General features: G+C 36.9%; 1 long non-coding RNA gene across 1 annotated transcript; it reads right to left on the reverse strand.

Moving 5' to 3' along the window:
• Positions 1–6,511: 6,511 nt before the first annotated feature.
• LOC136674235 (uncharacterized) lies at positions 6,512–23,272 on the reverse strand. Its single transcript, XR_010796027.1, has 3 exons — positions 23,038–23,272; positions 17,736–17,818; positions 6,512–7,277 (listed from the first exon to the last, which is right to left on the reverse strand). It is a non-coding gene; the product is annotated as an uncharacterized lncRNA (long non-coding RNA).
• Between the last annotated feature and the right edge of the window lie 824 nt (positions 23,273–24,096).

Genomic DNA, 24,096 nt, shown 5'->3' on the forward strand with positions numbered 1-24,096 from the left:
GTCTGGAATAGTTAACTAATGTCCTGAATTAATTTCCCTATAATAGTGTAATATAATAGTGAGTAATATAGGGAATAGTGAATAGGGAACAATTTCAGACCCAGCGTATATTATTGGATACAACTACAAAATAGCAAAACCCCAGAATAGGGTACTATATTGTACTATATATACTATATGGGGACACTGCTGTGTTTGATCCACTTATACCAGGGCAACACACTAACACACACTGGGTGTACTGATCTTTGAAATACAAAAAAGGGCTGGCTAAAAGGGGTAAACAGTAAGAAGAGTATGAAATGGGCAACTGTCTATAATTGTAGATCTATAACATGCATCCATATGGTCAGCTGAGATGATAAAATGGGTAGAGAAACAAGGAGGTGTTAGTAATGTTATGTCTTATCAGTGTTCAAATGCTTTTAGTCACCCCTTAATTGTGCACATAGATTTGTAATCTCAGTAGAAAAGCTTTGATACACAAGATCAGCATGTGCATTGCCAAGCTTTACCTATGGATATAAAGCTTCAGCCCTATGAAGCAAATACAAACATGCCTGTTTTAAAACCTGGAAAACCTTGGAATTGACTACATTCTACTGCCAAACCTTTTATTCAAAAGCCGTCCTATGGCGGTCCTGTCATTTCTGTCAGACTACTAAGGGTGCTGAACACTTCTGGGGCAAGCTTGAACTACGCTTATTAATCGAAACAGTATGTGTTTCATTCAGTAGGGTTTTGTAGGCCCATTTCATAGCTGGAAATTAAGGTGTTGCTAAGATATTTGCAGTCATACTGTTGGATAAAGGTCTACATTGTGACATGAAACTGGATCATGTCTTAGAAACTATAGCCACACACACAAATAAATTAAACTACATTTAGTAGTTTACAAAAATTTGCCAAATGTAAGATAAATAAGCTTTTATTATTATTATTACAGTAAAATTGCAAATGTGTGTGTGTGTGTGTGTCTGTGTGTGTGTGTGTGTGTGTGTGTGTGTGTGTGTGTGTACATGTAGCAATAAAGCCAGCCCTATGGGTCAAGCATATCTGGTTAACCTGTCCTCTCTGAAATGCCTTACACAGGGGGGCAAGGAATGAATTTGTCATTACCATGGAAACCAGCATCTAGGTACCAATCAGACTGGAGGAAGGAGGAAAGACTTCATCAAAATGCTGTATAAGTCCAGGAGGGCGGCATAATTTTAAGTGGAATTAAAATATGTTTTGCGTTAGTAAAACAAAATTTGCAAAAAAAGATTTATAATATTTTTTTTATTTTTTTAATATATGCTGCCAACTCAAATTAAGTGTAATTTAAATAATGTCAGTTGTGAATTAAAAAATAAAAAATAAAATTCACTAATTGGATGGATAGAACAGGTGGTACCACTTTAAAATAAGACTATCTTTACAAAGTTTTAAATTGTTTAAAACCTATTTATCAAGTTATTTATTTATCAGATTTTAAACACCTTAAATTCATAAAAATTAATTTGTGTAATAGTGAAAGTGTCAGATAACTTACGGAAAATGTCTGTGCAAAGAACATGCAAAGACCTTAAAATATGAATTTAGAAGTGCTGTCGATCTATAATAAAAAAAAAAAGCTAACTTATTAATCAAACCCACCTTGACCCTGAACTGGATAAGCGGTTACAAACAGTGAATGAATGAATAATATCTGTGTAGTTTTTTTTTTTTTATTATTGAATGCTCTTAATGTGCTGTAGCACTGAACACAGCTTTAACGGAAAAAACTAAACACTGCAGTGCAGCTCGTGGCTCAATCAAGGTAGGTGACAACACATGAGCCCTGTTTGAATGTGTGAGCGTGTGCTTATGTTGCGGTGTGTGTGGGGGGAGGATGGGAGGGTTATGGGATGTTGAAGAGAGAGATAGTTATAAGATTTAATATACATTATACATAAATAAATGTAATGTGGAGGGGTGTGCCAGTCTTTGCTAGGCAATACACACATACACTTTCACTCACAAACTCACATATATGGACACTTTTTAGTAGTTAATTCACTTACCAGTGTGTGTTTTTGGACCATGGGAGGAAACCGGAGCACCCGGAGGAAACCCACATGGACATGGGGAGAACACACCAAATTCCTCACAGACAGTCACCCAGAGCAGGGCTTGAACCCACAACCCCAGGACCCTAGAGCTGTGTGACAGCAACACTACGCTGCTGCGCCAACATGCTGCCACAGATTTAGTCATGGTTAAATTTATGTTTCTGGTAGAATCTCACTTTAAATAATGAAGGAACTGAACTTGGATTTACAATTGACTCTCAGCTGGAAAGCAATCCCTCAGTCCCCTGGTCTGGCAAAGTAAGATAATTTGACACTAAAGGTTAATGTGAATTTTTAAAATAAAACTAAATGTCATGATCACTTTTAACCTTAATAAAGTTTTAGCATATTCATTCATTCATTGTCTGTAGCACTTATCCAATTCAGGTGCCCACCCGGAATCACTGGGCGCAAGCCAAGAAGGGGTGCCAGTTCCCCGCAGGGCGATACACACACACTCACACACTCATACCTATGGACACTCTGAGTCGCCAATCCACCCACCAACGTGTGTTTTTGGACCATGGGAAGAAACCGGAGCCCCCGGAGGAAACAGACAGACTGGAGCAGGACTTGAACCTACACCCTCCAGGTTGTACCTGCTGCGCCTCCATGCCGCCCAGTTTCGGAATATAATTTTCATAAACTTAATATATATATATATTATATATTATATTATATATATAGACAACAAAATAATTCCTAGACCAAAGTAGTTTTTCTTCGGACCTGTATATCCAAAAGTGGCATTGACAGAGTAGTGGTATTTGAGGTTGGGGGTGAATCATTTCTATTTCACACTCCACTTGGTTGCTGATTTGAGATTGTGAGTTAGCATAACAAAGCCGCAGAGCCTGTGAACTTGGGAAACCTTTTGACCCTGGAGCTCTGGCAATGAATAGACCTTGAGTCTGCCTATAGAGCTCCTCCACCGCTCCCCTGTTCGTGGCTAAATTGTTAATCAGGGTAATTTAATATAGTTTTCAATATGCCTCATCCCTCTTTGGGAGGGTATTCACAGCTTCTCTTGCCATCCCAGCTAAAAAAAAAACAAAAAAAAAAAAACACACCCCTTTATTCATATGGGACGAGACAGGCAGCTGCAGTCTAGCCTCCTTGACTGAAGTGAGCCAGTATCAAGCATTGGTGCAAAAGAACAGAGGATGTAGGGGGAAACTTGAATGTGGAAACCTCTTAGCCTTGTCTGACTCTGAGAATGGCAGAAGGCCCATGCTTTGGTTTGGGTCCATAATGACAATAGGCTGTCTCCAAACTGCTTTGCACACATCCAGACGCTTTGTCCGATGTGTCTTTCTCAGCTCTTGTTCCATGGAGATAAAATGTGGTGGTTGTCACTGGTTGTCAGCTTTTATGTTTGTGAATGGTTAAGACTGTAACTCAGTTCTTGGGGTGTTTAGAATGTGGTCAATTATGTGTGTAAAGCCTTTGAAATTGGATTTTCTTGGATTCGACCAAAAAGCATTTTTTGTTCTTCAATCTATGTCAAAGGGCACTTTCAAAAGCTAAACATTAAGCTACTGTCTTCCCACTGAATGATGTGACTTCACTGAAACAACTACAAGCCAATGTAAACGTGGAAAGTTTATAGAACTTTGAAGTTGCAGTGTTTTAAAGTTTGGTGAGAAGTTCGAATAGAACATTTCTCATTGCAAGACTGCCAAGGATTTAGGTCTTTCCCCATAATATTGTGAAATGATTCAGATAATCTGAAGAAATCCCAGTCCGTGTAGGCTGGAAACCACTACTGAACATGCCTGACCTTTGAGCCCTCAGATGGCATTGCATATGAAATTGTCATGCTATTGAATTAAATATAGCCACTGTTTTCACATAACACATTCCATAGCTGCATTAAGAAATGTAACTTGAACTTCCAAAATGCAAGGGAAAATCCATATATCAATTCTGTGCAGAAACACCACAATGGAAACATCTGTTGTGGACAGATGAGCCTATGCTGCAGCTTGGGTTTGGGAAAAGTTTATGTCAAGTTCTCTGTCCTAGAGACAAATGGGACTGGTCAGAACATATGTGTGAAGGCACTTTTTATGTGGAGACATAAATATGGGGATTTTAGAGGGTCATATGCTGTCATCAAGTCAATCAATCAAGTTGGTGAGCCAAAATATTGGAATTTTTTTTTTGTACGTTTGTGTTTTCAATAAAGGTTTTTAGATGGTTAATGTTATGAGCCCCAATCATGAAGTTATAAGAATTTTTTTCATCATCTTTTTGAATGAGGCACAGTACAAGGCCTCAAATAAGAATTCACATGTGTGAAGAGATTATTCACATGTGTTTTGCCATTTCATAAGAATGGCAACCTACCTAAACTACACCATACAAATCAGTCATGTTTGACCAGTGTGGTTGGTTAATAGGGCGGCACGGTGGCGCAACAGGTAGTGTCGCAGTCACACAGCTCCAGGGGCCTGGAGGTTGTGGGTTCGATTCCCGCTCCGGGTGACTGTCTGTGAGGAGTTGGTGTGTTCTCCCCGTGTCCGCGTGGGTTTCCTCCAGGTGCTCCGGTTTCCTCCCACAGTCCAAAAACACACGTTGCAGGTGGACTGGCGACTCGAAAGTGCCCGTGAATGTGTGTGTGTCTGTGTTGCCCTGTGAAGGACTGGCGTCCCCTCCAGGGTGTATTCCCGCCTTGCGCCCGATGATTCCAGGTAGGCTCTGGACCCCCCGCGACCCTAAAACTGGATAAGCGGTTACAGATAATAGATGGATGGTTGGTTAATATAAATGTAAACATTGCTCTGACAGTAGTAGCCTATATTTAAAATTGTTGGTTTGTTTTATTAAACTGTTAACTTTTATATTAGAACATTAATGAACAGGAATAATAGCTTGCTCTTAGAATTATTATTTAGTCTCTTGAGTCAGAGGATCCAGGACAAAACATATCTAGTTTGAAACCATTATGTTTACTATGTTAACTTCAGGATGTCATAGGGGCCATGTTTTTTTTATTTTTTATTTTTAATAAATTTTTGTCTTATTCATTTTTGCCATAAAAAATGAATCCGGTTCAGGGTCAGGGGGGGTCTGAAGCCTACCCAGAAACACTGAGTGCAAGGCAGGAACACACTCGGGAGGGGGCTATGTTTATTATATATATATATATATATATATATATATATATAGGGCTGTGCAAACTTTTTAGGTACCAGAGATTATGAGATTAAACAGCTATTTATCTGAACAGTAAGAGTTTATTTGCTAAAAAACTTCGAACTCACTCACACCTAGTACTTTATAGGAAAAAAATATTATCTTAATTCTTAATTGTTTTACATTGTTATTTTTTTTATTTACTATGATTATATACCCCCCTCCAGGGTGAGCTCCTGCATTGCGCCTAGTGATTTCGGGTAGGCTCCAGACCCACTGCAACCCTGAACTGGATAAGCAGTTACAGACAATGAATGAATGTGATTATATATAACTATACGAGCACCACGAGTACTGAAAAAGCATTAGTTAAAATATATATAATTATCTTAGGTGCCTAAGACGTCTGCACAGTACTGTATATCATGTTAGACTGACAAAAAAAGAGATACATGGACACAAAAGATTTTTAAAAAATATTTAAATTAATTCATTGTCTGAAACCACTTATCCAGTTCAGGGTCACGGTGAGTCTGGAGCCTTTCCCGGAATCACTGGGCACAAGTCGAGAATGCACACTTGAGGGGGAGCCAGTCCTTAAAGGGGAACACATGCTCACACATTATCATAATATTTAATTTTTTAATACCCAATTTTGTCTATTATTTTGTTATTTCGTAATTTACCTGTTAGCTACCTAGGAGTCCCCCAGTCACACCATGCTGCCAGGCTGAGACAAGCACGTTTCCCTAAAAGACACTGGCTGAACTGCTGATAATACAATGACATCGTACATCTGACTCTACATGGAAAAGAATGCTAAATGCTCAGGTCATTATGTCAGCTAATAGACACCTCCACTGGCAAACTGGACTGTTGGGGGACAGAGGGGGCAATCCCACCCACCCAGAGAGAATGAGGGCCATTGTCCTCTGTTGAACTCCAGGCCTCAGAAGGCAGAGGCATCACTGGGGACAGAACATGTGATTTCCTAATGATAGGGCCAACACTAGATTGCTGCAGCTATTATCGCATAGAGGTAACTTATTCTTCAGCAGTTCTGACAATCAGGCATCACTTATCAAATGCGTATTTGCAGGGTACAACAAGCATTAGAAATTATGACATTTTACAGGATTTAAAAGACATTAAAGACATGACACAAGGTGTGTTGAAACATTTTAATTTATGCGTACATTAAAGTACAGTTACCTTTGTGTTCAAAATGCCTCCCATTATATAACATTAATGATAAAACAAATAAATAAAAAACATTAGATCACAATAAAATAATTTACACAGATTTTTTTTATTGATCAGGATAGTTAAATACATGGCATATATACACACAAATATCTAAGAGTGACATAATGAGACATACATAGACTTTATAAACTTAGCATAGCAACTCTGGCTGCTACATATATAATGGGTATGATTACTCTTAATGTTACTAACGTTAACCTGAGTGGTTTGTGCATAGCATTTTACTTTTTTTTTTGTTTTAACCATGAATATAATATAATTACTCCATACCACTCTCATGAAGTCAGCCTTTTTATATTCATTCATTCATTCATTGTAATCGCTTATAGAGTTTAGGGTCCCGGTGGGTCCGGCACCTACCCAGTATCACTGGTCGCGAGGCAGGAACACACCCTGGAGGGGGCGCCACTCCTTAACAGGGCCACCTTTTTATATATAAACATTAAAAGCCTTATAATCCTTCTAAACATTCACATACATTGCAGATATAATGAAAATATTGGTATGTGAAAGCAATGGCTTCATTTCAAATAGTAAAGTTAATAATAATGCTGTTTACAAAATAAAAAAATTTAAAGATTACAATGAGGAAAATGAACACAAAGAGATACATATACATATATATTTTACATGGTGAATTCTTTACACTGAATCTTTTGTGTATAGGGAAATATTTCTCATACCAGTTTCTGAAGGCTCTGAAATCAGCTCAGATCCTTTAGTTTTCTGACAATTTAATTAATTATATCTTTGCTGGTTTATGTCCCATCCCTGAAATCTCTGAAAAAAAAAACCACACCACACACAGAAACACACACACACACACACACATGCATTAAAATAACAGCAGGTTTAGGTACAAATGAAGTCGGATAGCAATACATTTTCCTTTACTGTTTTCAAAAAATTATCCCAAAATCGATGGGTATTTATGTAGTAATTAGTTATTATCTTTCACCAAAACCATACTACTCTGATTAACTCTCAATATTAATACACACTTATGGTTCAAGTGTGCTTTAGTAAAGAATATCATTTTATATAGAACCCTGAACACACAAAGAAACCTTTGCACAATTAAATTGTTTTTTGCACAGTGAAAGTGTTCTATAGATTGATAGAGAATGTTCTATAAAGCACCTTTAAGAAAGGGGTTCTGTATGACACCAAAACTGTTGTAACAAGTTTGACATTGTACCTATAGAATAAAATTTTTTGATGCAATATAGAACTCATATTCATTTTCCATGAATATGAAGAAGGCTTTCACAATGCATAGAACCCTTTAATCAAGTGTTTATGGTTCTATATAGAATCACTTTTTACTAAAGAACCCTTGAAGAACCATTATTTTAAAGAGTGTACTGATACTTTCACTACTACTACTGTTTAAAATAATAATAATAATGAGGTCTGTCTTACATGGTTCAAAGTATGCCATAAAATTGAATGCAATGTGGCACAGTGTGCTACAGACTTTGCTAATATAACGCTAAAGAGAAAGCATGGAAGAGGAAATAGAAATGGGTTTGTTTTGTACACAGGTCATTTTATTAACTTAAAAGATATGTGTATTGATATAAGGAAGAAATCATTAATGTGTAACTGCCATTGAACTTAGTAATTAAAGAATTTGCTTTTTAATCTGTGTAAAATTGCCTTCTGCATATTATTAACCAGCATGATTTTCCAGTTACAAATCAAGCAGTGCATTAAAATGTAATTTGTGATCAGAAAATATAATAAGCTTGTAAATTACTTTGTTCTCCTAACCTTTACTCTCTCAATACTTTTGTAAATATAATCTTAAACAATGTCTTAAATTCATTAAAAAATAAGTAACTTTTACCCCACTTAAGTTATTTAAATAATCTAGCTTCCTTACTTTATCTTGAATAAGCTCATTTTAAGTTTAGATTAATAATTTTATTAACGAAAACATTTTTTAAAAATCTGTCATGAAATTTATCTGCAACTGTACCCTTTTTAAATGTTTATTTTCTACACTCCTATTTCTACTGAGCCCATTGTGTGCATCTGTACACACAATTCAAATATCCCTTCTGTTACTATAAGACTAATTTAACCTATCGATTATTCTTATTCAAATTAAGCTACAGTTTCCCGAGGTAGGTGTCACAGATGGTTCCAAATACATAAAACATTTTATAAGAATTGTTTTCTTTTGCTTTTTTTTTCTTCCTGGATATCAAAGGGATTCACAAAGCCTTTAAGGTTTACCCAACATTATTTGCATACTTTTGTCCTCAGTAATTCAGCATATCACTTACAGCATCAGTGCAGTGTAACAGATCCCCACAACAGACCCCCAATAGACAATGACCCCTCAACCTGGTCCTTTCTTTTCTTTATATTTGCTTGGTTGCATCTCCTTTAAACACTACACAGTTTAGTTGAATTACATCAACCTCCGATTTGTAAATATAACAATGAGGCTACCTTTGCTTTTATGGGAAATGTACAACACAGATCTTCGTGGTTATAGATCTGGCATAAGGGCTTCAAGTACACTGTTATAAGAATATGCAAGCACTACTGTAAAAAATGATAGCATTCTTTAACACCCAATTGAATCAGTTGATGATGCAAATGAGACTGTATATATATTGTGATGTATATGAGGGTTTATTTGAATACTTCATTAATACTGTCAGTTCTGAGAGATTTTTTTCAAAACCATGGCTTAGAATCTCTCCAAAACTCACTCACTTCAATGCAAAGTCAAGTGGGTTAAACATATTTATTTAACAATGTTTGTAAGATGTAAAGACACAGATAACTGCCTATAATTATGTTTATAAACTAAATTTCATGTAGTTCAGCAGACTCTCAGAGCTGCCAAAGCAAAATATAAGTAGCTGTGTCCCAATTGGCCATCTAATACCAATTCTAACTAGTGTTTGAGTATGTTATATAGTATAGTATCAAGCTTCAATGTTGAGTATACTTAAAATCCACATTGCATACTTAAAATCAGTCGGCTTTTGAATATGGTAATGATGGACAAAATTGTCCCACAATCAAAGTGAAACAGAATGGGAGGAGCTTCTCAAAACTTTAACATTTTAGCTCTGTCCCCAAAGAGTGCCTTACTACCTACATTGTGCACTTCACAGATTAAAAAGCTAATACTACTACACACAGACAATACACTAAATGTTAAGCAGAGAGATGTGAAGCTTATATTGAATATAAATTGATTTATAATCTAATATACAATGCACTATTTTAATGCAGATACCATTATTTTATGACCTACACTGAGCACTATGCAGTGTGGAGGGAGATACTGAGTTTTTGCCTGTGATAAAAAGGGTGGACTGCATTGCTGCTACAGCTTGGTACAATGTGTGTTGTAATAGCAACAGTTTACCATGTCCTGTTAGTAAGAAAGAAAGTAGTTTGTTAATATATTTTAAAACTCACATTTATAACATTAGCACATAATAACTGTATAGTATTAGTGTGTAGCACACACTTGGGAACTATTGTCACTGTCATATATGAGTCAATTATGGCTTGCTATGCTGCAGTCTGCTCTAGTATTCTGGCAGACCACCACGCATGCACTGTAGGCTTACCCGAATTTCTGCTAAGCTTGAGTAGACTCATTAGGAGCTATTATTTGGAACCAATGAATCCCTAAATATCTTTAACAATTGAGCTAATCATTGATATTCAACTGCTAGCATAAATGTTCCTTTTTACTTGATTCCAGCACTTCTTCGACACTGTCTCTTGGCAGCACGTGCCACTTTGTAACCTCTTGATTTCACTGACTTGTGCTTCCCTCACACCCTCCATGATAGATTTTCACCCATGCTGCATGCTATGCTATGGCTGTCTGGTGATGCTCTGTTTAGAACAATCTTTTCAAGAGTTTCTCAAAGGCAGATATGTCAGGTGTAGAAATTTAAAACACATTTTTAACAACATTTTTGTGTATCATATATTTGTGATTCCACATTCAAACATTCTCCCCCTCTATGGTCATGGTTTTATGGTTTTTGTTGCATAGTATTAAAATGACTATTGTTATTTTTGTCACGGCATTTGTTATGAGTTCCATCAAGGAAAAAGCACTGCAAAAGCATGCGCATTGGTTTGTTCTATTCTTATATACAAACAGGGATAATATTGTATGCAAATACATGTGGGTTTTGCTTTAGATGATTTAAAGATGATGATTTCGATGTTGGTGACTGTGAACATAGCATTCATTCATTGTCTGTAACTGCTTGTCCAACACACTCTGGAGGGGGTGACCGTCTTTCACAGGGTGACACACACTCGCACATTCACTCACACACATGGACACTTTTGAGTCGCGATTCCACCTACCAACGTGTGTTTCTGGACCATGGGAGAAAACTGGAGCACATGGAGGAAACCCACACGGACACAGGGAGCATGCCCAGGTCCCTTATATGTAACACAAACATGTTTAAAACATGTTAATAATATTTTATTAATTAAGTGTCTGGATCATTGGTTTATTACACTGTTTAAGTTCCTATACAGTTTGAAGTATACATTTATTGTTTTCACAAAGATCAAAACACACACACACACACACATATATATATATATATATATTAAATGTGTTTCTCCTCAAAAATGAATGAGAAAAGAATGGTGGTGAGATGTTGTGGCATTTCAATGACATTTCAGAATATTTCCTCAAGCTGAATTCTGTCAGCATCTAATTGCAGTTACATGCCTTGCTTTTGGGGGCTATTTTGTTTTTACTTTGTGGGTGTGGGGGTTGGATTGGTGGTGGGATCAAGACTGATGCAGGCGTTGTATGAAGCTAACAATAGCCACAGCTTAAACCCCATCCTCCTCATCCATGATTTCTCCCTCTTTCTCACAACTTGCCTCTCTTTCTCACTCCCTCCTTCTGATTGCTGAGTGGGTGAGATGCAGCTGTGTGTGAGAGGCAAAGTGGGCAGAAAGCTCTCTGATTGGTCAAAGCAGAAGACAGAAGCATGCCATGATTTCCCTCACACAGAGGGTACTAATAGAAAACTGTACATGCAAATCAACCTAGAAGAATAGGCTGGACACATGCAGGGTGAGGAAGATGGATATTATACCTTACACCTGGGTCATTCCTTCAGGGGCTTTTTTAAACATTATTTGGTTTAAAGGGATGCCATAATTTGTAGTTATAAGCCTTAAGCGTGTTTCAAATGATTTCACTCCAGTACTGTAAACATTTTCGCCTAATTTGTTCTGCTATGCATTGTGTTTGCAATTTTGCTGCTGTTGCAATTTTAAAATGGTGAGAACACTACAACTAAGGTTATGAGAAAAATTACAAATATGTCTCAGGACTTAAATAATGCATTTTACAGTAGGAACCTTATGTGGCACACCCTTATGTTCAAAACATTTGAATGTTTGACTAATCTATGTTCATAGTGATGATACAACTTAAAATTTCATTTACGTACCAATGTAATAACTCGCGAATGCAACAGATTCCGGTACAGAAACTGAAAATACCACCCAGAATTTTTGGTTGAAAGGTTGGTTTAGGATTATTAAAGTAGGCAAGTAGTTGGAATAAAATCCTGGACTGGAATTTTACATATATTTTTTAATTTGCCACCTCTGATCTTGAATGATATATCGTTTTGTTTTTGTGCAATTATTTTGTTCCAGAGAGAAAATATGTTGATAAGGTGAAAAAATTATTTAATATGCAATTTAATACATTTTAAAATCAGGTTCACTGACAGAATTTAAAATTTCATCTAGCTTGTTTTATGTACACTATCATGGTATGTATATTTATTTATGTTACAAATAGCAGTTTTAATATTTTGTCACTTTCATTCTGTTCATCTGAACCTAATCTAAAATAATCCCATGTGCTAGAAAAGTTGGAATTGTAATGCATGCTTACATACAAACATTCTTACATATGTAAAGCCATACATAAATGCATACATAAATAAATAAAACAACAGGATCAACTTTAGATACAAAAAAAAAAACACAAAAAAACTTGTGACACAGGCAAACTAAGTTAAAAGTTCATAGACTATTCACTTTTAATAGAAAATCACTGTCACTTAATGCAGCCCACTTCTGCATCAGGACAACAACTCAGTTCCTCAGTTCCAAAATTAATAGAAAGTTTAAATAGAAGGAAAGATGATGTAACACATATTCATTCATTCAATTAATGTCTGTAACTGCTTACCCAGCTCAGGGTTGCTGTGGGTTTGGGGCCCACTCAGAATCACTGGGCACAAGCTGGGAACTCACCCAAGAGGGAGAGCCAGTCCTTCACAGGGTTATACACACTCACGCATTCACTCACACCTACAGACACTTTTGAGTCGCCAATTCGCATACCAACGTGTGTTTTCGGACTGTGGGAGGAAACCGGAGAACCCGGAGGAAACCCTTGCAGCCACAGGGAGAACACACCTCACAACTCCTCACAGATAGTACCCCCGAGCAGGACTCAAACTCATAACTCCAGGTCCCTGGAGCTGTATGACAGTGACACTACCTGCTGTGCTACTGTGCCACTTGTTACATATTTCAGTCCCATTGTTTGGAATGTGTTGTAGGTGCCAATTTCCAAGCTAAAATTGGGTCAGGGAAAACATTGGAAATACTCATTTTGAACATTTGTTCCATAAAGGGAGCATCTGCGATGATGGGGAAACACTGTTCTCTGGTTTGTTTATGTTCAGAAGCTTCCCTTTTGAAGGTGAAACTGTATATCTGAGGGAAAAAACTACCGTTGATTTTATGTGTCTGACGTTTAACTTGCTTTTAAGTTTTTATTCACTGTTTGAATTACCTCAGAATCCCATTTGTGACTCAAGATGTTCAGTTTTGCAGCACTTGGCCTGTGTGTACTTATATAAAGTTAGTGCTCTCCCAAATTTAAAGTCAGTTCCATCTACAGCAGAAATAAACCAATATTATCCTCAATGGAGCAGAAATAGAGCAATATTGTCATTTCAGTTCATGCTTTTCAACGTTTGGAGCCCTCTTCATTGTCTAAAACCCTGCCATGAACATAGAGAGAAAGCCTAGCAAACTAGACACTTTATTTAATTTTTTTTAACCCATTTTCAGACACTAGGTTTCGTAAACACATTAGACAATATATATATATATATATATATATATATATATATATATATATATATATATATATATATATGGGGACATACTCTAGTGTTACCAACTCTATGTTACATTTCTCCAATCATTAACAAAATCGCTGTAGTCATGTCAGAAAAAGAGGCTAATTTTTTATTTTTATTTTTTAAATATATCTATATCTATTATTAAATGCTAATAGATAATCCCATTTGGCTGACATCCACTTCTCCTGAATTTTACCCTCCCACTCCTTCACCCACTGTGCAACAAGAGTCTCTTCATGAAATTTATTGATGGGACGATGCCATGAGAAGCTTGGCCCTTTCTCACAGCTCCAGCTGACAAGATCCATGCCAAGAGGCCTTGTTACAGTTACCCATCTCTCCCACCTCCCCTCCAGGTTCCCACCCGCTTCTAGAGCCTTTAACAACTAGAGCCAAGCACCCCAATACCCCCACCCTCCTAGAACTACCACTGCCATAATGAGAACCAGGGACAATGCTGGCATTGTTTGGTACCTCGGCCCAAGAACAATAGCTGTTTACCCAAGCAGTTGTCCGACGCAAGACTCTGTCGTTGATTGCTGTTGTGTGCCCTTGAGTCCCCAGTAACTCTGTTCCCCACCCGGACACAATAGGCTCTTTGACTGAGCTACTGTGAGACCACCAACCCCCAACCCCCTAGTATGGCCTTCACTCCTCCTCTCCTCTCTCTTTACAGCACCTCTCTCACTGAATTTTGCTCATCATCTGCCTGCAGAGCACTCGGTCTGTCCACTGCTCAATGGAAAGTAAAACAGAGGGAACTGTTAGTATTTTAAGAGAGCATATGTCCATATAATTTTATGGTCTAGACTATGGAAAAACAAATAGATATATTACACAAACATGTGTGAATGAATAATGTGCAATCAAAACACAGCATCAGGCTTTGATATTGTATGAAATTTTAAGATGATTTGACCAATAGAAATGCTCCAATATTATTCATTCATTCATTCATTGTCTGTAACTGCTTTTCCAGTCCCTCCAGGGTCACAGTGGGTCTGGTGTCTACCCGGAATCATTGGGTGCAAGGCAGGAACACACCCCATTTTACTTGGAATAAAATATTTTTACATCATTAACTTCCAATGAATAATGATGAGCTAATTTTAAAAAATGAAATAATAATAGTAATAAAAAATATACTTAAATAACACAAGGACCTTGCATGGCAACTTTTCATCTCCTGGTGACCCAGAGCATTGCAGAGTTTCAAATGTTCTTCTATACCCTATAAATGAAGGGTCTGGTATTTTGTTGATAAACTGAACAGTGCTGAGTGTCAGGATTAACTTATGTATGTGGTATATATATTCACTGACATTAATGCTTAGCCTAAAGGGATCTTGTTGAAGATTTTTAAAAACCACATATTTAAAATACTTTTGTAAAATTAATACCTTTATTTATTTATTAATTAATATAATTTTTCAATTACATTGCATGAATATAATATTTGATAAACATTACCAAGTCTGTGCTAAAAAATAATGGAAGATACCATACCATAATAAGCACAACTCTTGCAGACCCCTAGGGCAAGGAGACTCTGACAGTTATATAGTGTTGCATAGTGATGTTATGCTGTTTTTTTATTGCATGTTGCATCCAATAAAAAAAGAAATGTGTAGATTTATTGTAAATTATCTAGTTTTATATATACTTTATAGAGCTATGATTTCTGAGAAAACCTTTAAAAAACATATTTGGGGTAAAACATGCATTTTACAGTCTGTCGTCTTGTGAAATGTAGTTAATGCTCATTGGTTCTTTGTTTGTGCCTCCAGTTTCTTGGTGACTTTTTTTCATAAATTGTATGTTATTATTTTTATTATTATTATTATTATTATTATTATTATTATTAAATCAATATATACCATTCTTGATTTTATTGTCCACAATAGGATTCAATGTGTAATTATCAAATTATTTATGAACATATAAGAGAGAAGTAGTAACCAAAATACGTTTATATTTTTTGATATTTACTGCTGTAGACTCCCTGCATGTCTGGTGCTTCCTAATTACTTTACCACCTGTAATAGTCTTATCATATAGGAAATAGCATGAAGGAGAAAATAGATTAAATAATTACAAAAAAGTATAACAAATATCATTTTTTCGCTGCTGTCTACAAGCCAACAGGAACGTTCAGATTTTATACATTTTTCAGAGCAATTTTTTTTCATGACACATTGATTTTAGATGTCTATTTTTTAGATATATGTTTATTTCAATGATTTTGAAATACAACTGATTCTGATTCTGGTCACCATCTGTGTTCCCCATTCCTCACGAAAGCAAACAATTTCTTTTTCAACTGTGCTATCACTATGAATATTTCTGCACTATGTTTTAAGACACATCTTTGTGGCAACACCAATAAATAAATACATGAATATAAAAAATAAGCCTTTTTATTTCTTTTTTGATAAGTAATAAAAACTGCATGGTGAACTTAATGTGTTTTATAGTTAACTGTGTGCTCTATGGTGAACTTTGTGTTTTTAAATAGGTATTATTTGTGTATCAGCTTAGTTCATTTACATATGTTATTAACATAACCCAATCCAATCATTATTTTTAGAAATGCTGAGGGTCTGTCCTTTTCTTAAATGTGCAATTATATATTGTGGATATCTGATGCTCATAGTTACAGTGGTGCCCTGGGCTGTACTGTTTAGTTCCATTGAGACCCAGGCATATCAACCAAAGCATCCATGCTAGAATATTCAAATGAAGCCTGCGCAGATTAATAAATCATTAAGGCCCTGCTGAACATAACCGCCCCGTTCACACGCTCTCCGGCCAGGCCTTGTCTGCCGCAAGCCCAGCATTAGACATGCAAGAATTTTAATGCTGGCAGGGTGTTTATATCAAGCTTCTGAATCGTCTGTTTCCACGCCAGTCCTGGGTGCAGGGCCATATTGTGTCTGAAGAGGTGCCCCTGTCTTGTCTGGTTCAGAAGCCTATCATTGTGTCTGTTCACCATAAGAAGAGCCCATTGATCTTTATAAAGATCAAGTTCATTAATGAGGACAAAGGTGTATTTTTGCACGTTTTTTTTTTTTATAAGTAAACAAATACCATTGTTTCTATGAAGTAACTGCCCTTGTATTTATAAATTACCCCATGGTTATACTGATATTTTAATTACTTTGTTACAATAGCATTAACAGCATTTAAAAAATGAAATAAAAAGCACAGGATTTATATGATGTTGGAAGGAGACACCTGTTTTTTGCCATGTGCAGGGCACTTTGTCTACTGCTTAACCCACCACTTTGAGTACACAGTAAGGGGGATGATTGCATCACAAAGGAAAATACCACATCCATACCCCCCTCTTCTGGCTTGCAATTTGCATGCATTTGCATTATTTTATTATGTACACGTTCTTTGTTCCCAGGGTGGGAACTGCAGGAAAAATGGCAGTGCCTATGCAGTTTAAGGCATACACCAAAAACACACATTTGCTCATTGATTATACAGATATTAAATCTAATGTTTACCGGGTTTAGATTTTACATTGAAATGTGCTTAAGTACATTTCTTGTTGTACTTGTTGTTGTTATTATTTGTGTTATTGTTTTGGTATGTCTTAATATTCCTTACTCTACTAATGCAATTTTCAAAACGTTGTGTTATTTAGTGTGTTAAAAAACATATAATGACTACATCCATGAATTATTTTCTTTAAAAACCTTCAGAAAGTGGGTTAAATATTATTACCCACTTCTACTGATTCCATTCAAAGAAATAGGTCAGAGGTATGATGCTGCCTTTGACCTCGTTTTCTGAAGCATGCGCATACACACACACACACACACACACACACACACACATCCAAACACATCTATGTTTTCCCCCAGCTCGATAAACAATTATTTGCACTGATTCTGCTTCAAGGAACTGTAGCCCATGCTGACAAGGTCTGAAATCTGTAGCCAACAATGCACACACCCCTACACACACGTCTTTGAGTGGTCTGCAGAATACGGCCAGCGTCCCTTTTTCTGCCCTCTGGCTCTGCACTCACCTCATCTTTCATCAGCCTCACTTGGCCAGTTCTGGTCTCTCGTCCCCTGGGCAATGACCAAGCACCCTCTGTACTGTCCATTCCTTTAAAAATGAAAAACAAAACCGCACAAATCTTGATTATAACCAAACAAAACTGAATAATTCAGATCAGGACAATTTTATTTTTAAATATTAAAAATAAATAAAATAATGAAATATACAGGATTGGAAATATTTTTATCGTTGGTTTGAGACCATGGAGGAACCTTTCTTTTCTTTTTCCATAACCAACCATTTTGACAAATTTATTATTAAGAACATCGTTTTTCCAATGTATCAGCCGTTATAGGACAGCACTCCCCCTACAGCCAGTGACTGAAATTTCAATGATTTGGTACCTTTTCAGCCCGATTTGTCATAGCAAATCATGTTCTTTAAAGCAAAACTAGGTAACATTTGGTATTTTTGCTCCTGCTTAATTCATTATTTCAGCTCTGTCCTGAAATCAAGGGTAATGGGGAAGAAGTAAGGGTGGTTTCCTACCCTCCTCCAAAAGTTACATAGTACAGTTTCTGCAGTGTTGAATCCAGAGCAGCAACTACAAAGAGCCTGTTCTTCATATTACAGGTCAGTGAAGTATCACAATGATGTTGAAGCTGTACTTTTAAGTTAATTATATTACCTAGTGTTCCTTTAAATTATAACATATATAGTTTTCTGCCTATGTTTGTTGATAAACTTAGTTTATTTCCCCAGAGACATTTGTTTATATATATATATATATTTCATTCACAGTCAGAACAAAATATTATATTTTCATAATGGTAACTTCACAAGAGACAAAAAAGCATTTTAAAATTTACATATTTCATGCTGCAGCATGCCCAGTATGTACAATGAATGCTCTAAATATAAAACACCATCCCTTTTACAGTAGGTACTGTACTGTAAGGTGTAATGAGAACTGATACGCCATGTTGCTTGAAAACAACTCTCCTGAGAATGGCCTGATGGAAAGAATCCCCTCCCATCACATGCTGAGACTCAGTCTAGCTGGATGGAAATGGTGCTAATTAGAAAATTGGTATTCATGGTAACCGGCAGCTGTTGTTCAGTGACATATGCAAAGCCTGGGTGAAGTGTGTGGCAGCAGACATTTTGGGATTGCCCCTTCAGTTACACTGCCAAAGCCATAAGATGGTGGCACACAGGGATATTAGCAACTACACTGGACAGAACAGCATACAAAAGTGTACATGTAACATGTAGTATACAGAATATTATTTTTAAATACATTGTGTTACATTAAAAAATAGGAACATATATATTATTAATATTTTGCTTTTCAAATTATTATTATACATAATAATTCTTAGGAGCTTAAAGATATGTACTCCTGCTCAATAATGTATTGGTTTTATTTCTGGTTGTTTCAAAAATAATGTTTGCTAGCATAAAGTGCTAAGCTTTCAGTGAGCAACCAATGTCAGTGAGTGTTTCCATGATTAAACCTGCAATTCCCATTCAACATCACTTTTACATTATAATCATAGAACAGCTCACATACCATTAAAATGTATTTGAATGTACCATTTTGAAGTTGTCAGTCACTATACTTACCTCTTGAATAAAATGGTTCGAATTTGTTTTGTGCTAATCAGTGTAGATTTAGTCCCTAATAATGCCAATTAAAATGATTGGTCACTATGTCACCTTACATATACAAAGCCTGGATGGATGTAACAAAAAATATGTTTTCTTTACACAAAAGAGCAGTCTGGTGCCTCAATGTGTTGCAGTCAGTGTTTATGTAAAACAAGTGAAAAAATATAAAACTCTATTATATGTGTATACTTCTTATAATATTTTATAAAATATTTTTGGTCTACATATGATGAATGCTGTAAAAATAATACAATACTGTATTATAATTATAGTATTGTAATATATGTTTATATGTATAGTATTATATGTTTGTCCAGTCATAGGAAATAAAGCACAAGACAGTAAGATGGGAAAATAAATACATAAATGTATATAATATATGACAGTGCTGGAATTTGCAGTAGGTAAAATGTACTTCCGTGTCATACAAGATGTTATTTATTATAATACTGGATATTAAACTGGATCTGTCTGTCAAATGTATTTGGCCTTGGTAAACAACTCGTGAAAGGCCTGCGACTTTTATTTTAGCTCCAGTTTTAGCTCATTCTGTTTTAAAGAATAGCGAATATCGTCTGTTCTGATGTTAGCTGGCATGCTAATTGCGTGAAACAGTTTTACTTCTACATCTTCTCTAGAGAAAACTGAATCACAAAAGACATTCCTCTATTAATTTCCACGCCTAGAAATAGAGTAAAATAAATTTACTGTAACTCGGACCCAACATTCGGGCGCTCTGCTGCTAGGCTAAAAAAACTGCCTCACAGACAAATGCAGTAATGATGAACAGAATTTCGGGGACGCTGACCGCGTTGATGGACATGTTATGACCCCTCACTCCTCAGGTCCTGGGGGAGTCTCGTCGCAGGCACGTGCTTCACGGTCAAGTACAAGTTCATGCAGGCAGTCTAATGCCTATTTGCTTAGCGTTTGTTGAGATAAATCTGTTAATTTAAGAACAAGTATAAATATTGTATTTGTGTTTTGAAAACATACTGGTGTGTCCTAACCGACTCATTACCAGCTCGGTTCATTTCGTGATTTGAAATCGCCAATCAGAGTCCTTCCATATTATTCCAGCTATTGCCAGTTCATGTCCAGGGTTGGATGGGAAACGTCGCCCACCCACCACAGTGATGTAGATGAGCATGGTGCACTTGTGCGTCTTTAATGACATGGGTCATCCACTCCCCATCCCCCCCAAACCAGCCCCACCAGAGCTGCCTGTCATAATGAACCAGACGCGTTATTAGTTCCCCGACCCGTTTTCCGACTAGCCCCGCCCACTTGTGCTGTGATTGGTTCCTCGCTCAGAACAAAAGGAAGCAAATGTTGTGTCGAAGCACACGGGGAAGGCAAATATCAACCAATCCGATCTTAGAAGGGCGGGGGGTCACGCAATACGGGTGGGAAAGAAAACGAACACAAGCCCAGACAAGACATTGCCACTTGCCCTCGAGCGTGGGAACTGGGGGCTTCAGGCGTTCACATCTTCCCACGAGCTCTCAGCCGAATCAATTAAGCCAACGCCTCGCCCCCAATCCACTCCATTTGTTTCTGTCCCTTTTCATATCTCCATTATGTCCCAATTATTTCATCTGAGGGGCTTAAGTTCCCAGCTACACTTGAAAACACGTGGGCGCAACAATACTGAGAACGGAATCCCAACTTATGCCAGCGTACAGGCATCAATCTTAGTCAGACCTCGATATGGAAGTGCCGAAAATACGCCGCGCTTATTTAGTAAGGGATATTGAAAGAATACATCCACGCATTCCGATGATTATGGAAACGGTTCTTACTTTCGGTTATCTAGCTTTATGACGAACAGCACACTCATACAGCTAGATAACCAAAGATAATAACACGCCTCCTATGGTGTGGCACAAAGCAATTACACGAGTCACATGCTCCAATTACGCAGGTACCATGCCATTAGCCGGGTAAAGGAATGAGTTTAGGCAAAAAAAAAAAAAAAGAGAGAGTGACAGAGAGAGAGAGCGAGAGAGAAACTTCCTTGTAGATGTCCTTGGTCGTAACAGTATTGCTAATGGATTCAGCTTTATATTCGGCTTGGTAGGAATTGTCGTTTGCAGCCATTGTAATTCCTCACAGAATCGGGGCGACGAACGCGGTGCATCCATCGTTTGCTCTAACGCTTTTATTCCACTCCGAGGTTCCCTTTTGCAGGGTTTACAGAGCTCTACGCATAGTATCCTGCGCACCCAACCTCAAGAATCAGGCGGTACGCAAGAAAATATGCGCAAGATGTGAGGTTAGCGTTGACAAGGTTTGCGAGCATGGCGCAACAGCTGGGTTACCCACATCTGCTCAAGACAGGGCCGAAAGCGTCGGGGCTAAACATGCATATGTTCTTTTAAACATAGAGACTATATAGACAGCAAGGGTTCTCTGGCTCAAGGCCTAATAGCAACGGACAAATACTTGTCTCAAAGAAAATTAAAAAGCGCAAAATTCAACAATATCTCGCGAAGTCAATGACCTTGTAACATGGAACTGATACAGTATTCCATCGAGAGTACTAATTACCTCAGGTAATTATACAACACTGCCGGTTATTCCAAATTATGGGCGGTTTGTTCCATAGGTAATAATACACGTTGCTAGGAAGACCCAGGCAGTCTTTCTTTAACTTTGTAACATTTTCAAAGCCAAATATAAAACAATTGGCAAATAAATATGTATAATTGACACCAGAACTGGGAAAAAGACCCAGCGATCACCGCTCCAGGTCCGAAAAAAGATTATTTCATATCTTTTCAGAAGGGACACTATCCATAAACGGCATCAGACGTGCTTTATAAAGCTCTATGAAATCGATCTATATTTATTGAATTAAATTGTTCTATGAACTACATTATCACGTGCTTGTACACAACGTTTAATAAAAGTTATCGAGGAAAGCGTCAGTTTTTAAACAGTTGAATGAGCTTTGATTAAATAACTGCAACACTTGAAATAACACGAACAACAACAACAAAATTGTTATAAAATATAACAATTATTGTTATTGATGTTGCTGTTGTTATTATTATTTCTATAGTAGCAAAGATACTGAGTTTAAAAGATTTAAAGAGTTTATTAACTTGACCGTACGTTTCTGTGTTGAAGAAGACTTAATTTATGGCTTATAAATGCGTTTTATGTTACATCTTGCACACATAAATGTGGTCAATTTTACACATTCACCTTCGTTCACCTGATCAGAGACGACGTGACGTCATTTGGATAGGTGCATAAAGACTTTTTTTTATTATTATTATTTATCACAGTCCGTGTTTCTTCCCAAAAAGTGGAAAATTCCCTTTATATTTCAACAATTATTAATGGCCTGCCATCAAGAATGAGCGATTATGTGGTATTGTATGGTGTGATTTTGAAGCCACTTTTACCAGAATAGCACCTCTATGTAATTAGTATATTTTTAGTATTAAATTAGAGCCTAAATGCAATATATTCTCTAACAAATATGGGTGTCTTTGGGATAACGACAATGCTTTTTAAACGAGCGGCTTAATGTTGGTAGCCTAAACATATCTTAACCTTTAAACGGTGTTTTAAACATTATGAATATATCACAGGTCCATACAACCTATCCTCAGGCCTAAAATAGTAAATAGACATGGTTGACTTACATATTGGTTGCGTTTCTCATCCCATGTTATTTGAAGATTTCAGGGCAATAATCATCCAGGAATTATTAAAAAAAAAAGAAAGAAAAAAGAATTTCATTCGCCTGCACGGAATTCCTCTCAAGGTGCACGAGAGTTTTGCTCATAGTGAGCATGGATTTGTGTTTTGCGATAAACATATTCCAAACACACGACCGGCAAAGCGTGAGATGCAGAGAGCAGAAGAAACTTCGCCATCACCACCAATGGCAAATGCAAAAGTGGAAGTACAGCAGCCTTGCGAGTATATGGGGGCTGGGGGCCGGGGGCCAGTACGTGTGTGCATGCGTGCTGGTGCGTTTGTGTGCGCGCGCGCGTGTGTGTGTGGAGGGGGTGTTATGTGCCTCACCATGCATACGCATGTTCTCATCATAGAAGATATACTAGGTATTTCCCTTCTTGAGGGTGACTGTACACCCGGCTTTATATTTAAGAAATCGTCGATATTGTGAGCTGTCCATGGTACTGGACCTTCGCTTTCCTGACATTTTCTTGTGAATGGCCCAATAGCAGTTCAGATTGAGAAGACAGTGGGTTGTGTGTTGTTAATCTATTTCTCTATTTCTGCCCAATTCCTTTTTTTCCTTCCCGTTAAGACACATTTAATTGAATTGAAGAGGATTTTAAAAAACACAGGAATTTGTTTTCTTGGAAAGTGTCTAGTTTTACTGAGCTGGCTTGTTTTGCATTATAACAATTAGTCATATACATTTTTTTCTCTCTCTCCAGGCTTTGAATGAGATCACGTTCTGTGACGTAGTCCTTATTTGCTCAGTGCAGCCATATTTAGATATGAAGTTAATTTAGTGAATCACACAAGGCAATGCAAATCAGGGTACAATCATTACACCAGGAGCCCGGACACCGGACATTGTGTATATTTCTGGATTTTTATCAGGATTGTTATTTTATTTATTATTATTATTATTATTTTATTATTATTATTATTTTTTTTTCTAATGTTGTCAAGCATGCTTTGCAAACGTGTGTTTTACGTTTGTGGTTCTTGGAAAGAATGAGATA

Source organism: Hoplias malabaricus, chromosome 18 (assembly GCF_029633855.1).
Source record: "Hoplias malabaricus isolate fHopMal1 chromosome 18, fHopMal1.hap1, whole genome shotgun sequence".
In the NCBI taxonomy this organism is placed as follows: Eukaryota; Metazoa; Chordata; class Actinopteri; order Characiformes; family Erythrinidae; genus Hoplias; species Hoplias malabaricus.